Here is a 26772-nt window from a genome sequence, read left to right as displayed (position 1 = left end):
TAAGACACAACTAACCCACTCCTCAGTATTTATCCAAAAGAACTAAAATCAGTATACTATAGCAATACATCCACCTCACTGTTTATAGCAGCAGAATTTACAATAGCCAAATTATGCAATCAACTCAGATGTCTGTCAATAGATGTGTGGATCGAGAAAATGTGGTATATACATACACTGGAGTTTTACTCACCATAAAAAATAATGAAATAATGGCATTTGCCAGTAAATGGATGAATGTGGAAAACCTCATGCAAAGTGAAATAAGCCAGACACAGAAAATAAAAAATCAATGTTTTCTCTCATATATGGAAGCTAGAGTAAAATAAGGGAAAGAAAGCAATGGGGGTGGGGATTAATATCATAAGCATGTAGGGAAGATTAATGGCTAGAAGAAGGAGAATAAGAAGGAAGAAGGAAGGAAGGGAAAGGGGAAGAAATATGGAATGAAGGGCTGGGGTTGTGGTGCAGAGGTGGAGTGCTCGCCTAGCATGCGTAAGGTGCTGGGTTTGATCCTCAGCACCACATAAAGTGAAGTGAAGATATTTTGTCTACCTATAACTAAAGAATAAATATTTTTTAGAAAAGAAATATGGAATGAATATAGCGAAATGATGTTATTTACACACCTAAATGTACAAAAGGCAATTTCATTCTTATGAGAAGAAAGAACCAATAAAAAAATAACAAAGGAGTGAAAGGAAGATCAGTAGAGGAAGAATAGGAGAAGGGAGGAGAAAAAAAGGTGGGAATGGGGATTGAAATCAAATTCCTTGCATGTATGATTTTGTCAAAATGAACCCAAGTACTAAGCATAATTAAAAAATAACCAAATACAATATAGCAACCAAGATGTTGACACTGGTACACAGAAATTACAGAATCTTTCCATCACCACAGGAATTGCATTTTTGTAGCCACACCTACTTCTTTCCTCCATCCCCTCTCTAGGCTCTGGCAATAAGAGATCTGTGCTTCAGTTATAAAATTTTATCATTTTAAGAATGTTATATACATATGTCAGGGAAGAAAAATCAAAAGGGAGTTGCATTGGTTCAGCAACACTTAAAATGGAGTCGGGAGGCCATTGTTAAACAGATCTCAGACATATCTTCACTGACCTTTTTGAACTGGCCTACCTGCCCAGATGCACTGTGACTAAAAATTAGGCCAAACCACAATTCATTTTTCTTTCACCATTCTTGAAGCCTTCCTGATTTCCCTAAATTGCACAGATATTGAGATCACACCCAATCCCTTCCATAGAAAACAGCTTAACTCCTGTTCATATCAATCGCAATTCCTGACAAGCAAATGATGAAGGCACCACCCCATTACCCTTTGTGGTTTTCCACTTTGAACAAGGCCAAAAAGCACATTTTCAAAACTATTTGAATCTCTGTTTTCCAAAATTACAATCTTAATTAGCCCTGAATAAATGTAATTTTCTTTGTTCTCAACGAGGTTGATTTTACTTTCATGGACACAGAATCATACACTATGGTAATTTTGTTTTACATTTGAGTTTCTGATCCATTTGGAGTCTGGCTCCCTAACCAAAACCTATTCCAATCTTTTTACTACCCCTTATGTCTCAGGGCAAAACTGCCAATTCAATTTTATATTCTAGAGTATATATTTTGCCACATCATTTTCCTAGTACTTGTTTTTTTTTATTATTTTAAATTTATTTAATTATTTTCAGTGCTAGAAAACAAACTCAGGGCTTCTCATATACTATGTAAACCACTAAGATACAGCCCCTAACCTTCTCCCAGTATTTATTTTTATGTTAGTATTACAATAGTATTATTATAAATAGTGTTATCTGCATGAATTATTACATTAGTATTTGAATTGGTATTATTAATTATATTTTATACAAAATTAAATTAGAATTATAGCTGCATTATCTAATTAAAATATATTATTTCAAAGTCTGGACTACAGTCAAATATCTATTAATTCTTACTTAGCTAGTATTCTAATTGTCTAGTAAGAGAAGATTGAGGATTTCCAAAATTACATTATTGTGCAAGGATACCATAGAACACTGAGGCTCAACAATAAACAATATGTATAGTAATGTAAATATTGAACATTGACTTAACCAAAACTATTGATATGATAGGCAGAGTGAGGGTAGAAGAAGTCAGGAGCTATAAATTCCAATTTCCCATAGAGATGAATAAATTTACCTAAAATTAAAAATCAATAATAGTTTAAGCATGCTGTTTTGACCTCTGTAAATAATTACCAGAAAAAAAAAACAAATAAATGCTTTGAAAATGACTCTGAAGAACAGGAACCAGGAGTGGGGTAAGATGAGAAAGAAGGCTATAGTTTTCATTAAAAGTCTTATCAAAATATTTGACTTAGATTATTTACATGTAGAACTTCGATATATTAAGAGTTAATTTAAAAAGTTAAAAAAAAAAAAAAGAAAACAGTTTGCCACAGGCAGTTCTAAACCCTGTCACACAATCTTCCCTTACCGGAACACTGATAAAGAACAATTGCTACTCTATTTTTTTCTAAAAAGAAATGGACTGCACTGACCAAGGAACACTGTAGCTCCCATACACTACTGAACATGCTTCAGGCAAGTGGTACAGAAGAAAACAGCAAACCCTCTTCTGATGTATTTGGAGAATAGTGTTGCTAGTTAGATTCACATACCCAGTAATGCACAGATTTGATACCTACAGACTTTTGCACAAATGGGGTTACTTTAAGTTCCATCTTTGGCCAATGAGAGCCCCTTCACCAGTGGCTCCTCTGTCTATTTGATAGCTGCTTTGCATTTTGGTACTAAAAGTGGTACTGCCTATCATTTGTACTTCCTGCCTAAGGGCTGGACACAGATAATATTCCAAGGCACCCTAATTCATTTTACCTCTAAGAGAACACAAATCTGAAGCTAGATAGTCTCACTGCTAACAGGTTTCCATTGCTTTTTAGTGCATAGATTTTAGAAATACTTGTTTTTGAGAAAAAGCAAAAAATAACCACAACCAAACAATTCCCAGAGTGGTTGTTACATGTCCCTTTTCTGCCATCAATGTATGGCAATTCCAGTGGCTCTGAATTCTTGCCAATATTTGATGTTTCAGGAATTTTAATTTCAATCTTTGTAGCAGATTTGAAGTACTAGCTCTTTTTTATTTTTATTTTTTCCTCCTGTGCTAGGGATTGAACCCAGGACCTTGAACGTGGTAGGAAAGTTCTCTACTACTACCTAAAATGAGTCTGCTCATTTTTATTTTAATTTGCATTACCATGATATCTGATGATATTGAGTATTTTTTCAAGTATTTATTAGCTCATCTATGTGTCTCTTATTTTGTAAGTACTTGTTGAATCCTGTCACCATTTTTAAAAATTTCAAGATGTCCTCTTATCATTGAGTTGCAGTTCCAAGTTCTTTATCGGATACGTGTGTTCTATTCTCATTGTCTGTGGCTTAGTGTCTTCTTATTGCCATTTTTTTCCATTTTAAATTTATTTATTCTAATTTATTACACATGACAGCAGAATACATTTCAGTTCAGAGTACACATATAGAGCACAATTTTTCATATCTCTGGTTGTACACAAAGTAGAGTCACACCATTCATATCTTCAAACATGGACTTAGGGTAATGATGTCTATCTCATTCCACCATCTTTCCTACCCCATTGCCCTATCCATTCCCTCTCTTCCCTTGTCATATCTAATGTTCCTCCATTCCTCACATGTGATTCTTCATCTTTGTGAGAGGTAGAAATTGAAGTTATGCTTCATTCTTTTGAACTCTTGATCCAGCTCTTTCAGCACCATTTATTTAAGAGTCCCTTTACTCACTGAATTGCTTTTCTTTTCTCTCTTGTCATAAATCAGTATATGTATGTATGTATGTATGTGTGTATATATATATATATACACAATATCTATATATACATACATATGTGTATATATATTCCTATAGAGAAGAATATATATATATATATATATATATAATACATGTATAAAAGTATATACAAATACATATATTTGTAACATTCCTGTATACTCTCTTCTGTTCCATTAATATGCCTATCCTTACTCTAATATGACATGCTCTTGATCTTTATAGTTCTCTAGAAAGTCATGAAATAAGGTAGAGTAAGACCTTCTAACTTTATTCTTGTATTTTTCAGTATTCAATATTACATTGAATTTTCATTAATAAATATTCAATGCTTGGCAGTTCTAGGTCCTTTGTTTTTCTGTATACTTTACAAATGAAATTGTCAAATTCTGACACCTTCCAAAAAGAAATTTTGCTAAAATTTTAATTGAATTGCATTGATTCCAATTGATTCTGTAGATCAGTTGAACGAATTTAAATCTTAATGATACTGAATTTTTCAACCTATGAATGTGGTATAACTTTCCACTTCTTCGGGTCTTCTTTAATTTCTTTCAGCAATACTTTATATTACTTTTAATATAGAGGTCTTGGATGCATTTTCTTAAATTTATACCTAAATATTTTCTGATTTGGGACATTATGATACTTTAAAATTTAATTTCACAATTGTTTACTGTATATTGTAAATATATTCTGATTTTTTTTTTATTGGTCGTTCATAACATTACATAGTTCTTAATACATCATATTACACGGTTTGATTCACGTGGATTATGAACTCCCCCTTTTACCCCGTATACAAATTGCTGTATCACATCAGTTTCCCTTCCATTGATTGACATATTGCCTTTCTAGTGTCTGATGTATTCTGATGTCTGTCCTATTCTCTACTATCCCCCCTCCCCTCCCCTTTTCTCTCTCTACCCCTTCTACTGTAAATCATTTCTTCCATTTGTATTATCTTGTCTTACCCCTCCTTTCCTCTTGTATGACATTTTGTATATCCCTGAGGATCGCCTTCCATTTCCATGCAATTTCCCTTCTCACTCCCTTTCCCTCCCACCTCTCATCCCTGTTTAATGTAAATCTTCTTCTCAAGCTCTTCGTCCCTACCCTGTCCTTGTTTACTCCCCTTATATCAAAGGAGTCATTTGGTATTTGTTTTTTAAAGATTGACTAGCTTCACTTAGCATAATCTGCTCTAATGCCATCCATTTCCCTCCAAATTCTATGATTTTGTCATTTTTTAATGCAGAATAATACTCCATAGTATATAAATGCCACATTTTTTTTATCCATTCATCTATTGAAGGGCATCTAGGCTGGTTCCACAGTCTTGCTATCGTGAATTGAGCTGCTATGAACATCGATGTAGCAGTGTCCCTGTAGCATGCTCTTGTTAGGGCTTTAGGGAATAGACCGAGAAGGGGAATAGCTGGGTCAAATGGTGGTTCCATTCCCAGCTTTCCGAGAAATCTCCATACTGCTTTCCAAATTGGCTGCACCAATTTGCAGTCCCACCAGCAATGAACAAGAGTGCCCTTTTCCCCACATCCTCTCCAGCACTTATTGTTGTTTGACTTCCTAATGGCTGCCAGTCTTACTGGAGTGAGATGGTATCTTAGGGTAGTTTTGATTTGCATTTCTCTGACTGCTAGCGATGGTGAGCATTTTTTCATGTACTTGTTGATTGATTGTATGTCCTCCTCTGAGAAGTGTCTGTTCAGGTCCTTGGCCCATATATTGATTGGGTTATTTGTTATCTTATTGTCTAATTTTTTGAGTTCTTTGTATATTCTGGTTATTAGGGCTCTATCTGAAGTGTGTGGAGTAAAGATTTGTTCCCAGGATGTAGGCTCCCTGTTTATCTCTCTTATTGTTTCTTTTGCTGAGAAAAAACTTTTTAGTTTGCGTAAGTCCCATTTGTTGATTCTAGTTGTTAACTCTAGCGCTATGGGTGTCCTATTGAGGAATTTGGAGCCCGATCCCACAGCGTGTAGATCATAACCAACTTTTTCTTCTATCAGATGCATGTCTCTGATTTAATATCAAGCTCCTTGATCCATTTTGAGTTAACTTTTGTGCACGGCGAGAGATAGGGATTCAGATTCATTTTGGTGCAAATGGATTTCCAGTTTTCCCAGCACCATTTGTTGAAGATGCTATCCTTCCTCCATTGCATGCTTTTAGCCCCTTTATCAAAAATAAGATAGTTGTAGTTTTGTGGATTGGTTACTGTGTCCTCTATTCTGTACCATTGGTCCACCCGCCTGTTTTGGTACCAGTACCATGCTGTTTTTGTTACTATTGCTCTGTAGTATAGTTTGAAGTCTGGTATCGCTATACCACCTGATTCACACTTCCTGCTTAGTATTGTTTTTGCTATTCTGGGTCTTTTATTATTCCATATGAATTTCATGATTCTTTTATCGATTTCTATAAGATATGCTGTTGGGATTTTGATTGGCATTGCATTGAACTTATATAGGACTTTTGGTAATATCGCCATTTTGATGATGTTAGTTCTGCCTATCCATGAGCAGGGTATATTTTTCCATCTTCTAAGGTCTTCTTCTATGTCTTTCTTTAGGGTTCTGTAATTTTCATTGTATAAATCTTTCACCTCTTTTGTTAGGTTGATTCCCAAGTATTTTATTTTTTTGGGGGATATTGTGAATGGAGTAGTTGTCCTCATTTCCGTTTCAGAGGATTTGTCGCTCATATACAGGAATGCCTTTGATTTATGCGTGTTGATCTTATATCCTGCCACTTTGCTGAATTCATTTATTAGCTCTAATAGCTTCTTTGTGGACCCTTTTGGGTCTGCTAGGTATAGAATCATATCATCTGCAAATAGTGATAATTTAAGTTCTTCTTTTCCTATTTTTATGCCTTTAATTTGTTTCGTCTGCCTAATTGCTCTGGCCAGTGTTTCGAGGACTATGTTGAACAGAAGTGGTGAGAGAGGGCATCCCTGTCTTGTACCAGATCTTAGAGGGAATGCTTTCAATTTTTCTCCATTCAGAATGATGCTGGCCTGTGGCTTATCATAGATTGCTTTTACAATGTTGAGGTATGATCCAGTTATCCCTAATTTTTCTAGAGTTTTGAACATAAAGGGATGCTGTACTTTGTCGAAAGCTTTTTCTGCATCTATCGAGATGATCATATGGTTCTTGTTTTTAAGTCTATTGATGTGGTGGATAACATTTATTGATTTCCGTATATTGAACCAACCTTGCATACCAGGGATGAATCCTACTTGATCATGGTGTATAATTTTTTTGATATGTATTTGAATCCGATTCGCCAGAATTTTATTGAGGATTTTTGCATCAAGGTTCATTAGAGATATTGGTCTGTAGTTTTCTTTCTTTGAAGTGTCTTTGTCTGGTTTCGGAATCAGGGTGATGTTGGCCTCGTAGAATGAATTTGGAAGTTCTCCCTCTTTTTCTATTTCCTGAAATAGCTTGAAAAGTATTGGTGTTAGTTCCTCTTTAAAGGTTTTGTAAAACTCTGCTGTATACCCATCCGGTCCTGGGCTTTTCTTAGTTGGTAGTCTTTTGATGGTTTCTTCTATTTCCTCTATTGTTATTGGTCTGTTTAGGTTGTCTATATCCTCCTGGCTCAATCTGGGCAGATCATAAGACTCAAGGAATTTATCTATGCCTTCACTATCTTCTATTTTATTGGAGTATAAGGATTCAAAGTACTTTCTTATTATCTTCTGTATTTCTGAAGTGTCTGTTGTGATATTGCCTTTTTCATCCCGTATGCTGGTAATTTGGGTTCTCTCTCTTCTTCTCTTCGTTAGCATGGCTAAGGGTCTGTCAATTTTATTTATTTTTTCAAAGAACCAGCTTTTAGTTTTGTCAATTTTTTCAATTGTTTCTTTTGTTTCAATTTCATTAATTTCAGCTCTGATTTTAATTATTTCTTGCCTTCTACTTCTTTTGCTGTTGTTTTGCTCTTCTTTTTCTAGGATTTTGAGATGAAGTATGAGATCATTTATTTGTTGGTTTTTTCTTTTTATGAGGAATGAACTCCAAGCAATGAATTTTCCTCTTAGAACTGCTTTCAATGTGTCCCATAGATTCCGATATGTTGTGTCTGTGTTTTCATTTAACTCTAGGAATTTTTTAATTTCCTCCTTGATGTCTTCTAAAACCCATTGATCACTCAGCAACCTATTGTTCATTCTCCAGGTGATGCTTGATTTTTCCTTTCTTCTTTTATCATTGATTTTCAGTTTCATTCCATTATGATCAGACAAGATGCATGGTATTATCTCTACCCCTTTGTATTGTCTAAGAGTTGCCCTGTGACATAGTATATGGTCTATTTTTGAGAAGGTTCCATGTGCTGCTGAGAAAAAAGTGTAGCTACTTGATGTTGGGTGGTATAGTCTATATATGTCAATTAAGTCTAGGTTGTTAATTGTGTTATTGAGTTCTATAGTTTCCTTATTTAACTTTTGTTTGGAAGATCTGTCCAGTGGTGAGAGAGGTGTGTTGAAGTCTCCCATGATTATTGTATGGTGGTCTATTAGACTCTTGAACTTGAGAAGAGTTTGCTTGATAAACACGGCTGCACCATTATTTGGGGCATATATATTTATGATTGTTATGTCTTGTTGGTGTATGGTTCCCTTGAGCAGTATGAAGTGTCCTTCTTTATCCCTTTTGAGCTTTGGCTTGAAATCTATTTTATTAGATATGAGTATGGACACTCCTGCTTGTTTCCGTGGTCCATATGAGTGATATGATTTTTCCCAACCTTTCACCTTCAGTCTATGTACATCTTTTCCTATCAAATGCGTCTCCTGTAGACAGCATATTGTTGGGTCTTGTTTTGTGATCCATTCTACTAGCCTGTGTCTCTTAATTGGTGAGTTTAAGCCATTAACATTTAGGGTTATTATTGAGATATGGTTTGTTCTTCTATCCATATTTGTTTATTGATGTTACTATACCTGATTTGTTATCCTCTTTGACTACTTTCCCCCCTTTACTGTCCTACCTCCCATTGTTGGTTATCAATGTTATTTTCCATTTCCTCTTCCTGTAATGTTTTGCCAAGGATTTTTTGAAGAGATGGTTTTCTAGCTGCGAATTCTTTTAACTTTTGTTTATCATGGAAGGTTTTCATTTCATCTTCTAATCTGAAGCTTAATTTCGCCGGATACACGATTCTTGGTTGGAATCCATTTTCTTTAAGCGTTTGAAATATGTTATTCCAGGATCTTCTAGCTTTTAGAGTCTGTGTTGAGAGATCAGCTGTTATCCTGATTGGTTTACCCCTAAATGTAATCTGCTTCCTTTCCCTTGTAGCTTTTAAAATTCTCTCCTTATTCTGTATGTTGGACATCTTCATTATAATGTGTCTAGGTGTGGATCTCTTATGATTTTGCACATTCGGCGTCCTGTAGGCTTCTAGGATTTGGGATTCTGTCTCATTCTTCAAGTCTGGGAAGTTTTCTTGTATTATTTCACTGAATAGATTGCTTAATCCTTTGGTTTGGAGCTCTGTGCCTTCCTGTATCCCAATGACTCTTAAGTTTGGTCTTTTGATATTATCCCATAGTTCTTGAATGTTCTGCTCATGGTTTCTTAGTAGACTTGCTGAGCTATCTATGTTCTTTTCAAGTTGAAATATTCTGTCTTCATTGTCTGATGTTCTATCTTCTAAGTGATCAACTCTGCTGGTAGTATTCTCAATTGAGTTTTTAAGTTGGTTTATTGATTCCTGCATCTCTAGTATTTCTATTTGTTTGTTTTTTATTACCTCTATCTCCCTGTGAAATTGATCTTTTATTTCCTGGATTTGTTTGTCAATATGATCTTTCATTGTCTGATTTTGCTGTCTCATGTCTTCCTTGAGACTCCAGATCATCTGAAGAATGTATGTCCTGAGCTCTCTATCTGACATTCCATCTGTTGCAGCTATTACCTCTTCTAAAGTTGAGTTGACCTGCATTGCCTGTGGTCCTTTCTTTCCTTGTCGTTTCATACTGCTGGCGTTTCTTTCTGCTTGGTGAAATTGTTGTGTCTTTGATATTTTCCCCCTCTATTTAATTATATTGCTCTTGTATAGTTGAAAAGTCACCCTTTCAGGGCAGGTAGTGGCTGTGATCCTCCTCCAATTAGTGTGATACTGGGGAGGAGAGATATTAGAAGGGGAGGGAAGAAGTCACTAAAGAGAATGAGTGTAGGCAGGTAGAATTCAAGGAAGGTGGAATAGGAAAATTGAAAGAAGTGAGAAGACAAAAGAAAAAAAAAGTGAAAAGAAAGAAAGAAGAAACGAAAAAAAATAAAAATTTAAAACCAACAAAAAAAAAAAAGAAAAAAAGAAAAAATTTTATAATGATAGTAAAAAAATGGAAATTAAAGTTTAAAAAATAATAGTAATACTAATAAAATAAAAAGAATTTAAAAAAATTGAAACCATTAATAGGAACGTTAAAGAACAACAACTACATCAACAACAAAAAGTGAAAATAAAATTAAAAAAAATACTAATAATAATCATTAAAAAAAAATAATAATAATAAATGCAGTCATATAGCTCGATTAACTTCTCATCCTATGCCCACTGGGCCAGGCTTTTCTTCTTGATAGGTGGGAACCAATCACTGTGCCTCAGCTCTTCTTCCCAGACTGTGTGGGTCTCTAATCCTGAGTGCCTAGGGCCTTCTCTTGTGGTTCCTCAAGCCAGGCCCCGCTCACCTGTGACACTCACCACAATACTGACTACACGCCAGGTCTGCTGCTCCTGGGAGCCCTGTTTTCATGGGTGCCTGGGCACACCCTTTCTGTTTGCCTCCCTCAGACCCTAAGTTTGTAGGGCTTGGGGCTGAGGGCCCCCAGCGAATTTATTTGCCCTCAGGTAGCAGCAACTCCCCTGATAGCTGGTTCAAGGGACCTGTTGTCAGCACTGGTGATAGCAATAGCTGGGAGTCCTGCACCGCTAGTCCTGCGTCACTCCTGATTCCCTGGGTCTGGCTGTGGTGCTCAGTTGGCTTTTACCTCTTTGAGTTCAGGCGGGCCGACTAGTTATTTCAGTGGGATCATTAGTGTTGAGTCCATGAAGCAGGCGAACCTGAGCTAGAATGCAGCCAATTCGGGCTCGGTGTGTTCTGAGAAGGCTAGACCGTTCGCCCGGGGTCCACTTCAGCTCAACCGTGCCTAGTGGTCCTGAGCGAACAGTATTTTGACAGTTTCCTTCTCCCTATGCCCGTGCAGCTGAAGGGGTTAGAGACTTGATCTCTCCGCGTCCTGAAGGGGTTAGAGACTTGATCTCTCCGCGTCTGCCGCCATGTTGGATCATTTAGATTTTAAATTGTCACTCATCTTATCAGCTGTTCCATTTTACTCGGTTAAGAGTCTGTTCTAAGGTGCTCCGCGGAAAGCGGTGGCGGCAGCGGCGGTGGCTGCAGCGGCGGCGGCGGTGGCGGCAAAGCTGTGGCCTTCGGGACCCCCGTGGAGGGGGTGCGGGCTGGGGGAGGGGAGGCAGCGCCTCGGGGCCCGCGCGGGCTGGGTACTGGGCAAGCGAGAGAGCGGGTGGGGTGGGGGAAAGAGATTGAGATCTAGATTTAGGGAGTGAGCGTGGGAGGAGAGATGGCGGGGGAGAAGCGAAGCGGAGAGGCGGAGAGGGGAGTGAGAAGGGGCCCAGGGAGCCCGGCAGCTCGGGGGCTGCAGCCTTACTGCTTGTGCTGAAGTCGTGGCGGATTCACTCCATCTAGGCCCTTTTCTTGACACGGTGCTGAATCCTTGTCGACAGATGTCCTTTGATGATCTTTACTTCTTCTTTTAAGAAGCAGCAACATACGCTGCGGCGGCGGTGGCGCGGAGCACAGAGCGGCTCACTCATTCCCCGCCGCCATCTTCGGTCATGCTCCCTGATTAATTTTTTAGAACTACTTCCTCTGATAAATCTTGCCTTACAAGATTGCAATGAGGTTGATTTATTTAGTCTTCTCGGGCTGCCATATCAAAATATCACAGACTGGCAAGAAGCAGTGGGGCAGGCTTTTAATACCAACTATACAGGATGATGAGGCAGGAGGATCACAAACCCCAGGCTATACTGAGCAGCTTAGTGAGATTGTCTCAAAGAAGAAAAAAAACGAAAACAGAAAAACAAAAAACAACCTGCTATGGTTTGTATATGAGGTATCCCCATCAAAGATACCAGAAATGTTCAGAGGTAAAAGTATGATTAGAGTATAAAAGTTGAAACTATTTAGTCCATTCTTATTTTAAATGGATGAGTGATAACTTTAGGTAGGTGGGACATGGCTTAGGGAAGTAGGTTACTGGGGGCATGTCTTTGGGGTTTATATTTCCCTGGAACCTCATGCTCTCTCTGTTTCCTGGCTACCAGAAGTTGAGCAGCTTTCCTCTTTCATGCCTTTCTTCCTTGATGTTCCACCTCAATTCAGGACCAGAGTGATGGGAGTTCACCAACATGGACTGAGTCTCTGAAACCATGAGCCAAAATAAACTTTTTATCCTTGAAGTTTTTCTTGTCAGGTATTCTTGTCACAGTGATGAAAAGCACACTAACACCAAAACAAAACAACAAACAAAAAACCCAAAATACAAATGGGGTTGCTTGAACAACAGAGGTTTATTTTATTACAGTTCTGGAGGCTAGAGTGTCAGCAGGGTTGGTTCCTCCTAAGGGCTATATGAATCTGTTCAATGCCTGTCTCCTAGCTTCTGGAGACAGCTGTCGATTGGTAAAATCTTGGTATATCTTGGCTTGTAGATGCATTACTCCAATCTGCCTCCCTCTTAATATGATTATCTTCCTGTGCCTGTGTATTCATGACCACCTTATAAGGCCTAGCCATACTGGATGGATCAAAGGTTTACCCTATGTAGTCTAGCATGACTTCATCTTATCTAATTACGTCTGCCAAATAAGTCACATTCTGGGGTACCCATGACACTATCTCAATTCCTTCAGTGGTGCATTTAACTGCAGTTCTAATATGAATGTCTAATTACATACCTGGCTTTACTATAGGCTTGCCTTTCAAAGAACGGCACAAAGTTTATTTTCCTCCTAGATTCCATATGAAGTTTGAATAGGTCATAGTGCCCACATGCCAGTCCTTGGACTGGTCATTTTAACATACCTAAAACAACTCAGAAGTAGCAGCAAATGTGAAAACAAATTCTTGGGTCCCAATCATAGGGATTTATTCTGAAGATCTTGGGTAAGATGAAGAAGTCCATATTTTTAACAGACTCTATAGATAATTCTGATGTAGGCAAGCTCAATTCTTAGTTTTACACTGAAAGACCCTGTTGTTTCTTCTTTCAATTTTTTCTCTTGTGATTTCTGCAATGCCATAAATAGACCAAAAGTTCTCAAAGGGATGAGTTGAAAATTAATTTACTCACTCAAGTAAATATTTATTGAGTGTTTTTCATGTGGTAAAGATTGCTTTTTAGATGGAAAGCACAGAAAAAGAAATCCTGCCTCCAAGGAACTAACATTCTAAAAAGGGAAAACAAAAAAGGAAAAACTATAAAAGGATACATAGTGTGTCAGATAGTAATTAAGTTCTAAGGCGGGGGGGGAGAGAGAGAGAGAGAGAGAGAGAGAGATAGTTAGTTAGTTAAGGAAAGAGGGATCACAGAACTCTCTCAGAAATTTCCCTATCTCCTATGACCAAAATATTTTTGAGAAAATGTTAGAATGTTTAATTTGCAGCATAGAGAAGAGAGAGAATATTAGGAGATGCCCTTGGGAAAGGGTTGATTGCCAGACTTAGCAAACAAAAAGACACGATGCCCAGCTAAATTTAAAAGTCAGCAAAAAACAAATACCTAGTATAAATATACCTCAAATATTGCATGGGACATATTCTCCATCTCTTTCTCTCTCACACCCCTCCTTCCCTTCATCCCTTCCTCTTCCTCTCTTTCTTTAGTTTCGGGGTGCTGGGGAATGAACCCCAAGGGCACTCTACCATTGAGTTACGTACTCAGTCATTTTTATTTTTTATTTTGAAAGAGGGTCTCCCAAGTTGTCTAGGTTGACCTTGAATTTGGATCTTCTGTTTCAGCTTCTCACATTGCTGGGATTACAAGCATGCACCAACATGCTCAGCTGTGTGAGACATTCTTATACTAAATTATTCATTGTTTATCTAGCACTTAAACTGAGCATCCTGTGTTTTACATGACCACTCTACCCTCAGAGTATTTCCAGCCCTAAAGACTAGATTTTGTTTCTCTCTTCCTGAGCTGTGCTAACACTAGCTCCTTCAGTTACCAAAGCACATAGCTTGCTTTTGGCTGTTCACTTTTGCAGGGTTTGTAGTTTTGAATGTGGTTAGAGCTTCAGCAGTTTCCTGGTTGTATGTCCTGGCTGCAGCATCATTTTAAATACATATGGGCTTTTATTTATTTTTTATATTTTTGAAAAGTTTTTAGTTTAATTTTTTATTTTATTTATTTATATGTGGTGTTGAAAATTGAACCCAGGGCCTCACACATGCTAGGCAAGTGCTCTCCACTGAATCACAACCCCAGCCCCTCTGTCGGCTTTTTTTTTTTTTTTAATATTTTTTCAGTTGTAGATGGGCACAATATCTTTATTTTTATTTATTTATTTTTATGTGGTGCCAAGGATTAAACCCAGGGCCTCCCACATACAAGGCAAGCACTCTACCACTGAGCTACAACCCCAGCCCCTCTATTGGCTTTTATATACAGAAAATTCTTTCATTCATGAGTAATCAGGTTGGCACAAGCATCAGTGAACAGGGGAAATAGCAGAAACTCTGTGGAGTCAGGTCAAACATAACAAAAATTATACTGGAAGACTAAAAAACTACAAAAATTATACTGGGGCTAGTAGTGTAGCTCTGTGGTATTAGGCCCTCATTTTGATCCCTAGCACTGCAAAACAATACAAAACTCCAAAACAGATTCCTCAGAAATCTTGGAATGGAACCACCATTTGATCCAGTTATCCCACTCTTTGGTATATACCCAAAGGACTTAAAATCAGCATACTATAGTGACATAGCCATATCAATGTTTATAGCAGTACAATCCAACCTAGGTGCCCTTCAACAGATGAATGAAAAAGAAAATGTGATACATAGGGCTGGGGTTGTGGCTCAGTGGTAGAGTGCTTGCCTAGCATGTGTAAGGCACTGGGTTCGATTCTCAGCACCACACATAAACAAAAAAATTCATAAAGTTCTATCAATAACTAATAAAAATTTTAAAAAAAGAAAATGTGATACACACACACACACAATGGAATATTACTCAGCGATAAAAAGAATGGCTTTATGACTTTTGCCAGTAAATGGATAGATCTGGAAAGACTGTCATGCTAAATGAAATAAGCTAATTTCAAAAAACTAAAGGTTGAATGCTCTCTCTTCTCTCTGAGATGTGGATGCTAATGCATAACAAGTGGAGAGAAGGTAAGAATAGAAGTTCAGTGGAATGGACAAAGGGAAATGAAGGGTAGGGAAGGGAGATGGGAATAGGAAAGAGTAAACTGGCACAACTTTCCAATGTTCATATATGATATGAATACACCACCAGTGTATAACTCCACATCATGTATAACTCACAAGAATGGGATCCAGGGGCTGGGGCTGTAGCTCAGTATAGAATGCTTGTCTTGCACATGTACTGGGTTCAATCCTCAGCACCAAGTGGAAATAAATAAATAAGGATATTGTATCCATCTACAACTAAAAAAAAAGAAAGAAAATAAAGAATGGGATCCTAATTAGAATAAGGTATACTCCCAGTATGTATACTATGTCAAAATATCTCTACTGGTATGTATATCTAAAAAGAACAAATATAAAATAATAAAGTACACAAACAAAAAAAAAAACCTCCAAAACAAACTCCAAACTATTCAGGAGCAAAGACAGCTGAGTAGAAGTTCTAGCATTTAGTAGCATCTAGTAGAAGTTCTAGCTGAGTAGAAGTTCAACCACTTGCAGCTCTAATAAAAAGGGATGATAATCAGACTTAGTGAGCCACAGCAAGGTCAGACAGGCATGCCTCTTCCCTAAGTGCCACACCCATGTGCCACCTGTCCTATTGTTCATTTGAATGTTTCATCTGAAATGTGTGCCCTCTCAGCTTTAGGTCAGTGTCTCCAAACCTGTTCTACAATTTCCTCATATCCCCAGTTTCTCCTTTTCTCCTAGTTTGGGAGTCACCTTTTGCTCCTTCCTCAGAATCTTCTCACCTCCAGCCCTCCTTGATGGGTGCTTACATTTCATCTCTTCATCACTTTTGTGCAGGCCCCAATCCCTTTCCTGGCTCAGGCAACTTATCTAACTAGTCTTCCTGCCCTGTTTTCTCCAACTTCAATACATTTCCTACACCTCTACAAGACAATTTTCTGAAAAGCAAATCTAAGGTTCTCTTTTGTCTTAAAATCCATCTGTGTTCCATCTGTGTTCATTTTCATCAGCTTATTGTTTTCTTGCTATTGAGTTCCTGGAGTTCCTTATATATTTTAGAAAATAACTCCTTATCAGACATTTTGTCTCACTTTGCATACTGCTTTTTCACTCGTTCCTTTGTAGTGCAGAATCTTTCTAGTTTGATATAATCTCATTTGTCTATCTTTGCTTTTGTTGTCTGTGCTTATGGTGTCATATCCATAAAATCATTGTAAGATCCAGTGTCCTGAAGATTTTTTCTTTCTTTTCTTCTAGAAGTTTCATGGTTTAAGGTCTTAAAATTTTAAGTCTTTACTCCACTTAAGGTTGGTCTTTAACCCATTTTGAGTTGACTTTTTTGTGCAAGATAAAAAGTAAAAGTCCAATTTCATTCTTTTACATATTGGATATATAAGTATTACAGAATAAAATACAACTCCTTGGCATACAAGATCCTTTACAGTTGAATATTGTTTCTGAGAATGGGGAGGAAGTATAATAACAGGCATCCCCATGAGCAATGCTGTGGGGCACAGAAGCTTCCTGAATACTGCCCTTAAAGGCCTGAATTTCGGGCACCAAACTTCTTGCTAAAAATCAATCCATAGCCCCAAATGCCTGCCTCACTGAGATCACCATAGTGAAGAAGGTAAATGCACTCCTTGGCATTAACTCATAGCTTGTTAGCTATTAAAGCCTGGTATCTCTGTTCTTGTTAGCTATTAAAGCCTGGTATACCCTGTTCTCCTACCTTAACTCATGGCTTGTTAGCTATTAAGTGCATGCTATGTACCTTTCCCTACTCTGTTATGCATTCTCAAATAGTTTTATAGGCCTCAAAAAATAGTTGAAAAAAATCATTAAAGCCAGGACATCCTTGCCATGATACTTCAAGGAAAAACAATGTAAAGAATAAAAACTGTTGAGGAGTCACCCAAAATAGCAAATTCTCAGGACCCTTAAGTTCTTGCTTGCCATGATTTGTGTTTTCTTCCACTTCCCCACCTATGTATTTTCTTAACAGCTAAAGCAACTCATCTTTATCACAAAGCAGAGTTACTTATACAGGATGCAGCATCAGTATAAAATGTAATAACTGGCACCAGTTTGACCAGCTAACTACCCCTCCCTCAAAGTTAAAGTACTTACTTGCCCAGGAAAAGAAAAACACCTTTTGAAGTGTACCTAAAGCCAGTTAATATTCCTAATGTCTAGTCCACCTGTCATGTGCCACCTTAAAGTCTGGTGAATGAATCCTATCTTCCTTACACATGAATAAAACTTGCTTCCTTCTTTGTTCACAGAGCCAGACTGACACTCCCTTGATCTCCCTTCTGCTCAAGCAAGATGTCCCAATAAAGAGTCTTGTTCCCTTCATAGTTGTGTCTTTATCTGATCCTTCTGATGAAGAGTTATCAGAACCCACCAAGCTGATAACTTCACCACAGCACTATTTTTCAACCTTTCCTTGGCTCAAAGACTTCAGTCACTTATACTCTTCTCTAAGCAAGCTCTACAAACCACAGCAGCACAGGCAGGTACAGGTAACACCATTCAACTTATGCTCTAAATATAGCCCTTGAGTTATTTTTAAGAGAGATATTTCTTTCTATTCCTTTCTCCCTTCCCTTCCCTAATCTCAGGGAAACAGGATTAATTTTCATCCCCATTTAGGCAGAGTTATTTATCTTGGAACACACACTCACCACAGGAATGAAGTAATTCAGAAGATCTAAGAAATGACTACCTCTCAAAATTAACAAGTGAATTATAACTCCTGACAGAGAGCACAGAGAGCCTTTGATTCCAGTTCCCCCTTAAGGGTAGAATCACAGCCTCTGGGACAGGAGGCTGGGATAAAATTTCTTTTTCCTTTTTCTCAAAACCATGTTCTTATTATTGGATTAACATGAGGGATAAGGACCAAGCTTTCAGTAACAATACTGGGCCTGCCATTGCAGAGCCAGAAAGAAGGCAGACTGGGTCTGTAGAACTGTTCTGGAAAGGCATTCCTGTATATCAGCGACAAATCCTCTGAAACGGAAATGAGGACAACTACTCCATTCACAATATCCCCCAAAAAAATAAAATACTTGGGAATCAACCTAACAAAAGAGGTGAAAGATTTATACAATGAAAATTACAGAACCCTAAAGAAAGACATAGAAGAAGACCTTAGAAGATGGAAAAATATACCCTGCTCATGGATAGGCAGAACTAACATCATCAAAATGGCGATATTACCAAAATTCCTATATAAGTTCAATGCAATGCCAATCAAAATCCCAACAGCATATCTTGTAGAAATAGATAAAAGAATCATGAAATTCATATGGAATAATAAAAGACCCAGAATAGCAAAAACAATACTAAGCAGGAAGTGTGAATCAGGCGGTATAGCGATACCAGACTTCAAACTATACTACAGAGCAATAGTAACAAAAACAGCATGGTACTGGTACCAAAACAGGCGGGTGGACCAATGGTACAGAATAGAGGACACAGTAACCAATCCACAAAACTACAACTATCTTATATTTGATAAAGGGGCTAAAAGCATGCAATGGAGGAAGGATAGCATCTTCAACAAATGGTGCTGGGAAAACTGGAAATCCATTTGCACCAAAATGAATCTGAATCCCTATCTCTCGCCGTGCACAAAAGTTAACTCAAAATGGATCAAGGAGCTTGATATTAAATCAGAGACATGGCATCTGATAGAAGAAAAAGTTGGTTATGATCTACACGCTGTGGGATCGGGCTCCAAATTCCTCAATAGGACACCCATAGCGCTAGAGTTAACAAATAGAATCAACAAATGGGACTTACTTAAACTAAAAAGTTTTTTCTCAGCAAAAGAAACAATAAGAGAGATAAACAGGGAGCCTACATCCTGGGAACAAATCTTTACTCCACACACTTCAGATAGAGCCCTAATAACCAGAATATACAAAGAACTCAAAAAATTAGACAATAAGATAACAAATAACCCAATCAATAAATGGGCCAAGGACCTGAACAGACACTTCTCAGAGGAGGACATACAATCAATCAACAAGTACATGAAAAAATGCTCACCATCGCTAGCAGTCAGAGAAATGCAAATCAAAACTACCCTAAGATACCATCTCACTCCAGTAAGACTGGCAGCCATTAGGAAGTCAAATAACAATAAGTGCTGGAGAGGATGCGGGGAAAAGGGCACTCTTGTTCATTGCTGGTGGGACTGCAAATTGGTCCAGCCAATTTGGAAAGCAGTATGGAGATTTCTCAGAAAGCTGGGAATGGAACCACCATTTGACCCAGCTATTCCCCTTCTCGGTCTATTCCCTAAAGCCCTAACAAGAGCATGCTACAGGGACACTGCTACATCGATGTTCATAGCAGCTCAATTCACGATAGCAAGACTGTGGAACCAGCCTAGATGCCCTTCAATAGATGAATGGATAAAAAAAAATGTGGCATTTATATACTATGGAGTATTATTCTGCATTAAAAAATGACAAAATCATAGAATTTGGAGGGAAATGGATGGCATTAGAGCAGATTATGCTAAGTGAAGCTAGTCAATCTTTAAAAAACAAATACCAAATGACTCCTTTGATATAAGGGGAGTAAACAAGGACAGGGTAGGGACGAAGAGCTTGAGAAGAAGATTTACATTAAACAAGGATGAGAGGTGGGAGGGAAAGGGAGTGAGAAGGGAAATTACATGGAAATGGAAGGCGATCCTCAGGGTTATACAAAATGTCATATAAGAGGAAAGGAGGGGTAAGACAAGATAATACAAATGGAAGAAATGATTTACAGTAGAAGGGGTAGAGAGAGAAAAGGGGAGGGGAGGGGAGGGGAGGGGGGATAGTAGAGAATAGGACAGACAGCAGAATACATCAGACACTAGAAAGGCAATATGTCAATCAATGGAAGGGTAACTGATGTGATACAGCAATCTGTATACGGGGTAAAAGCGGGAGTTCATAATCCACTTGAATCAAACTGTGTAATACGATGTATTAAGAACTATGTAATGTTATGAACGACCAATAAAAAAAAATAAAAAAAAAAAGAACTGTTCTGGAACAAGATGTCTGTAGTACTTTATAGAGACATTCTTCCTCTCCTTGTAACTTTTTTCTTTTTTTCTTTTTATGGTGTCAGGGATTGAACTCAGGGCTTTGTGCATGCTAGGCAAGTACACTATCACTAATCCAGCTCCACAGATCTGATTTTGAACTCTACAATGGCATTATTTCAATAATGCTACCTAAATGGTACCACACTGTATGTAACCTTCTCAGTTTGTTTTTCACTTCCCATATTTCCATAGAGGTCTATCCAAGTCCTTATGTGTCCAGCTTGTTGACTTTTTGATGTGTCAGGCCAAATCTTGTGTGGAATTTGCCAGTAATTAGTATTTCATTATTGGTAACGGCTTCTTTACTGTCTTTTCTCATTTGTTCAGCAAACACTGAGTTCCCTACTATGTGCCAACAGACACCAAGGATAATGCATCAGGTATGTTTCTTAGACTTATGACCTTAAAGTCTAGTGAACGAATCTAACGCCAAGGATTCATTTACAGACAAAATGGGAAACAATGATACTTCTAGATTTTCTGTAAAAGGGTCAGAATTTCTGTGGTCTGGGTCTGGACTAGGGAAGGTAACCAGTGAACCACTCTGAAATATTACCTGTATAGCTCTTTACAAAAATGTGAGAAAAGTTTAAAGCCAACATGAAAGCTGGAGAATGGAAGAACTAAATGAACAGAGTAGAACTGTTCAAGAACTAAATCACAGCCAAGCATGGTGGCATATACCAGTAGTCCTAGTTACTCAGGAGGCTGAAAGAGGAAGATTACTTGAGCCCAGGAGTTCAAAACCAGCCTTGGCCACATAGCAAGACCCCCTTCTCCAAATAAAAAAAGAAATTAGAGGCTCCACTTTTCCAAAGCAATGGAAAGCAATGCTCCCTTAGTACTGAGACACTTGCTCTGTTGGGTTGAGGAATGCTGATAATCCCTCTTTCTGTTCTCCCTTAACAAAGGTAGGCAGAACTACGACCTTTCTGTTTGTGGAGACAGGTACGTATTCTAGTACCCTCAACAGATTCAGGATGTTGGAGTTATATATCCAGAGGCTGGGTGAAAAGGGATAAGTAACCAGAAAAGAAAGGTAACAGGAAATAGTACACACACTCTACAAAGATATGAGAAGTCTGGTGCAAAAAGGAGGAATTATACTAAAGAAAAAGACAATCAAAAGATACTGTAGTGGCACCCCCCTCCTCTCCAAAAAATCTTAGCTAAGAGTCTCCAAAATCTTTACTATGGTTGATTTTAGGACTGTCAGCAAAAGAGTTCTAAGTCAAGTTAAAAACCAAAAATAAACCAAAATGACCAGGAATACAAACCATGTCTCAATAATAACTCTAAATGTTAATGGCCTAAACTCATCAATCAAAGACCTAGATTGGCAGACTGGATTAAAAAAAGACCCAACAATATGCTGCCTTCAAGAGACTCATGTCATAGGAAAAGACATTCACAGATTGAAGGTGAAAGACTGTGAGAAAACACACTACTCACATGGACTGTGTAAACAACAGGGGTTTCCATCCTCATTTCAGATAAAGTAGACTTCAAGCCAAAGTTAGTCAAAAGGGATAAAGTATTTCACACTGCTTAAGGGAACCATACACCAACAAGACCTAAGGATTATAAAGATATGGCACAAACAATGGAACATCTACGTTCATCAAACAAACTCTTCTCAATTTCAAGAGTCGAATAAACCACAACACAAAAGGTGTGACTATCAAACTTCTTTCACCACTGGATAGATCTCCCAAACAAAAACTAGAGAAAGAAACTATAGTACTCAATAATATAATCAATAATTTAGACTTAACAGACATATGGAATATTTCATCCATCAATGAGTGAATACACTTTCTTCTCCGCAGCAGCACATGGATCCTTTTCTCAAATAGGCCATACATTATGCCCCAAAGCAAATACAACAACAACAACAAAAAAAATAGAGATAATGTAATAGCACCCTCTCCTCCACAAAAAAATATTAGCTAAGCATCTCCAGAAATCTTCATCATGGTTGATTTTAAGACTGTCAGCATAAGATCTCTACAAAAAGTTCAATGTAGATAAACTTCCTATTTTCGTGTTGCCCTATTTTACTTGGCCACTAGTCTGGAAGAAATCAGCACTCCTGGTGCTGAACACACTCTTACTAGTTTTTTCACAAACATTTATCCAGTATAGTAGTTTGTAGAAATGTGTAAACAAGGCCTCTAGCCTTGAGCTGGAGCTTCACAGAGATGTCTACATTTCTAAGATAAGAGAAGTTTCCAACTGGGCTTTATGGTAACAGTTTGCAATGGAGGGAAAGAAGGGGGAAAAAGAAGCTCTCCCCTTCTCAGGTGTTGTCCTTGAAGGGTTAACCTGCCCAGAACAGTGAAAGAAAAAGCTGCTTTTAGGTGAACTTCTGCAAACTGTGAACTCCTGAGCCCCTCCCCTTACATGCTGGGTATAAAATTCTGAAAGTACCTGAACTTGGGGTTCAGGGGGGTTAACTGATTACAGTGAAAGCTGTGCCCTCTGAACCTGGCTGCAGCCAAATAAAACTGTTTCCTGCTACCTTAGGTGCCTTACCTCATTTGTCCCTACAATAATACTACCCTGTATTCTATCATATCATAATGGAATGAAATTAGAAATCAATGATAAAATAAAAAATAGAAGCTACACCAACACCTGGAGACTAAATAATATACTATTGAATGAACAATGGACAGCAGAAGACATCAGAGAGGAAGTTAAAAATTCTTAGAAGTAAATGAGAATACTGATACAACATATTAAAATCTCTGGGACACTATGAAGGCAGTACTAAGAGGAAAGTCCATTGCATGGAGTTCATTTCTTAAAAGAAGAAAAAGTCAACAAATAAATGATATAACATTACATCTCAAAGCCCTAGAAAAAAAGAAGAACAACTCAACACCAAAAGTAGTAGAAGACAGGAATAATTAAAATAAGAGCTGAAATCAATGAAATTGAAACTAAAAAAAAAAAAAAACAATTGAAAAAAATTTACAAAACCGAAAGTTGTTTCTTTGAAAAAATAAACAAAATGGATATACCCTTAGCCACACTAACAAAGAGAAGACAGAAATCTCAAATTATTAAAATCTGTGATGTAAAAAGAAATATCACAATGACACTACTGAAATACAGACGATAATTAGGAACTATTTTGAAAAATTACACTTCAATAAACTAGAAAATATCAAAGACATTGAGAAATTTCTAGAGCCATATGATCTACCCAAACTGAATCAGGATGATATACACACATTGAACAGATCAATTTCAAGCAATGAAATAGATGCCATCAAAAGCCTACTAACCAAGAAAAGCCCAGAACCAGACAGATTCACAGTGATTTCTACAAGACCTTCAAAGAAGAACTAATACCAATGCTCCTCAAATTATTCCATGAAATAGAAAAAGAGGGAACACTTCCAAACTCATTCTATGAGGCCAGTGTCACTGATTCCAAAACTAGACAAAGACACATCAAGGAAAGAAAACTTCAGACCAATATCTCTAAGAAACATTGATGCAAAAATTCTCAGTAAAATTCTGGCAAATCGAACATAAAAACATCAAAAAAGCACCACAATTAAATGGGGTTCACCCCAGAAACACAACGTTGGTTCAACATATGGAAATCAATAAATGTAATCCATCACATCAATAGAATTAAAGAATCATATGATCATCTCTATAGATGCGGAAAAAGCATTTGACAAAATACAGAACCCCTTCATGTTCAAAACACTAGAAAAAATAGGGATAAATAGGAACATATCTCAACACTGTAAAAGCTATTTATGCTAAGCCCTAAGCCAACATCATTCTAAATGGAGAAAAATTAAAGGCATTCTCTTTAAAACCTGAAACAAGACAGGGATGCCCTCTTTCACCACTTCTATTTAACACAGTCCTTGAAACTTTAGCCAGAACAAATAGACATATGAAAGAAATTAAAGGGATACAAACAGGAAAAGAAGAACTCAAACTATCATTATTTGCTGACGACATGATTCTGTGCTTAGAAGATCCGAAAAATTCCACCAGAAAACTTCTAGAACAAATAAATGAATTCAGCAAAGTAGCAGGATATAAAATCAACACCTATAAATCAAATGCACTTCTTTATATCAGTGACAAATCCTCTAAAAGAGAAATTAGGAAAACTACCCCATTTACAATAACTTCCAAAAAATAAAACTTGGGAATCAACCTAACAAAAGAGGTGAAAGACCTTTACAATCAAAACTACAGAACGCTAAAGAAAGAAATTAAAGAAGACCTTAGAAGATGGAAAGATCTCCCATGTTCTTGGATAGGCAGAAAAAATAGGGATAAGTAGGAACGTATCTCAACGATGTAAAAGTTGTCTATGCTAAGCCCAAGGCCAACATCATTCTAAATGGAGAAAAATTGAAAGCATTTCCTCTAAAAACTGGAACAAGACAGAGATGCCCTCTTTCACCACTTCTTTTTAACACAGTCCTTGAAACTCTAGCCATTTATATACAAATAAATGACCACACTACCAAAAAGCACTATACAGATTTAATGCAATTCCAGTCAAAATCCCAACGACAGTCTCAATTGAAAGAAGAAGCAATTATGAAATTCATCTGGAAAAATAAGAGACCCAGTCAAAGCAATCCTTAGAAAAAAAGAGTGAAGCAGGAAATATCATAATACCAGACCTTAAAATCACAAGAAATAAAATCAAGAATCAATAAATGGGGGGCTGGGGCTGTAGCTCAGTGGTAGAGCATTTGCCTCGCACATGTGAGGCACTGGGTTAGAGCCTCAGTGCCACATTAAAAAAAAAAAAAACAATTTAATAAAACAAAGATATTGTGTGTTTATCTACAACTAAAAATATTTTAAATTTTTTTTAAAAAAGAGTCAATAAATGGGATGGATTCAAATTAAAAAGCTTCTTCTCGGCAAAAGAAACAATCAGGGAAGTGAAGAGAGAGCATAACAAATGTGAGTAAATTTTTACCATGCGTGCACATCAGATAAAGCACTAATCTCAAGGATATATACAGAACTCAAAAAACTTAACACCAAAAAAACAAATAACCCAATCAATAAATAAGCTAAGGAACTGAACAGACATTCTCTGAAGATATACAATCAATCAACAAATATATGAAAAAAAATATTCAACATCTCTAGTAATTAGAGAAATGCAAATCAAAATTACTCTTAAGATTTCATCTTATCCCAGTCAGAATGGCAGTTAATAAGAATGCAAGCAAAAGTAAGTGTTGCAAGGATCTGGGGGGAAAGGCACACTCTTACATTGCTGGAGGGACTGCAAATTGGTGCAACCAATCTGGATAAGCAATCATATTGCTTAATATGAAGATTCCTTAGAAAACTTGGAATAGAACCACCATTTGACCCAGCTATCCCACTCCTCCTTCTATACCCCAAAGGACTTAAAAACAGCATACTACAATGATGAAGCCACATCAATGTTTATAGCAGCACAATTCACAATAGCTAAACTGTGGAATCAACCTAGACGTCCTTCAATAGATGAATGGATAAAGAAACTGTGGTATATATACACAATGGAATATTACTCATATAAAATCATGGCATTGGAAGGTAAATGGATGGAGATGGAGAATATACTAAGTAAGCCAATACCCCAAAACCAAAGGCTGAATGTTCTCTGATAAGTGGATGCTGATCCACATTGGGGGGGGGGGGACTTTGTATAGGGCAAAGGGGAGGGAGGGCAAGGGAGAGGGCATAGGGGTAGGAAAGATGGTGGAATGAGACAGTCATCATTACCCTAGGAACATGTATGATGACACAAATGGTCATCACAACCAGAGAAATGAAAAATTGTGCTTTGTTTGTGTTCTATGAATCGGAATGCATTCTGCTATCATGTATAACTAATTAGAACAAATTAATTAATTAATTTTAAAAAAAAGAAGTTTGGTACAGTCCCAATCAGGCTAACAAAGTTTTAAGGGCCCTATCTTTTCACCACAAAGGGGGTTATAGTGACAAATTGTTCTCCATTCTAAGGTTTTACAGGCTTACTTTTTTCCTCCTCATCCACTCCTTGCTACAGGTCACCTGGCACCTGGGGTTTGATCTTCAGTTGGAAAAACTGGTCCAGTAGAATCTTCCATTCGACTTTTGCCTCTTTGGAACCTTTCTCCTGAGGTAGGAATTTTAGGGTAAAGAGAGAGATACTGAGTCTTAAAGGAAACACCTATGATCCATTGATATGCAGAAAGCACTAAGGAATAATGTAATTTCTGACCTATATGTTCTTGGCCCATGCCCATGTAAAATGAGGGAAA

General features: G+C 37.4%; 1 protein-coding gene across 1 annotated transcript in view; it reads right to left on the bottom strand.

Moving 5' to 3' along the window:
* The window catches only part of LOC113187043 (beta-galactosidase-1-like protein 2), a 94250-nt gene that overhangs the window by 66572 nt on the left and 906 nt on the right, over positions 1 to 26772 (bottom strand). Inside the window, exon 3 of the mRNA XM_077796987.1 lies at positions 26507 to 26627. The gene's annotated coding sequence lies outside the window, so the exon portion shown is untranslated. The remainder of the gene's footprint in view (positions 1 to 26506; positions 26628 to 26772) is intronic.

The sequence above is a fragment of the Urocitellus parryii genome, chromosome 4 (assembly GCF_045843805.1).
Source record: "Urocitellus parryii isolate mUroPar1 chromosome 4, mUroPar1.hap1, whole genome shotgun sequence".
Taxonomy (NCBI): Eukaryota; Metazoa; Chordata; class Mammalia; order Rodentia; family Sciuridae; genus Urocitellus; species Urocitellus parryii.
This window is presented reverse-complemented; position numbering and strand designations above follow the sequence as displayed.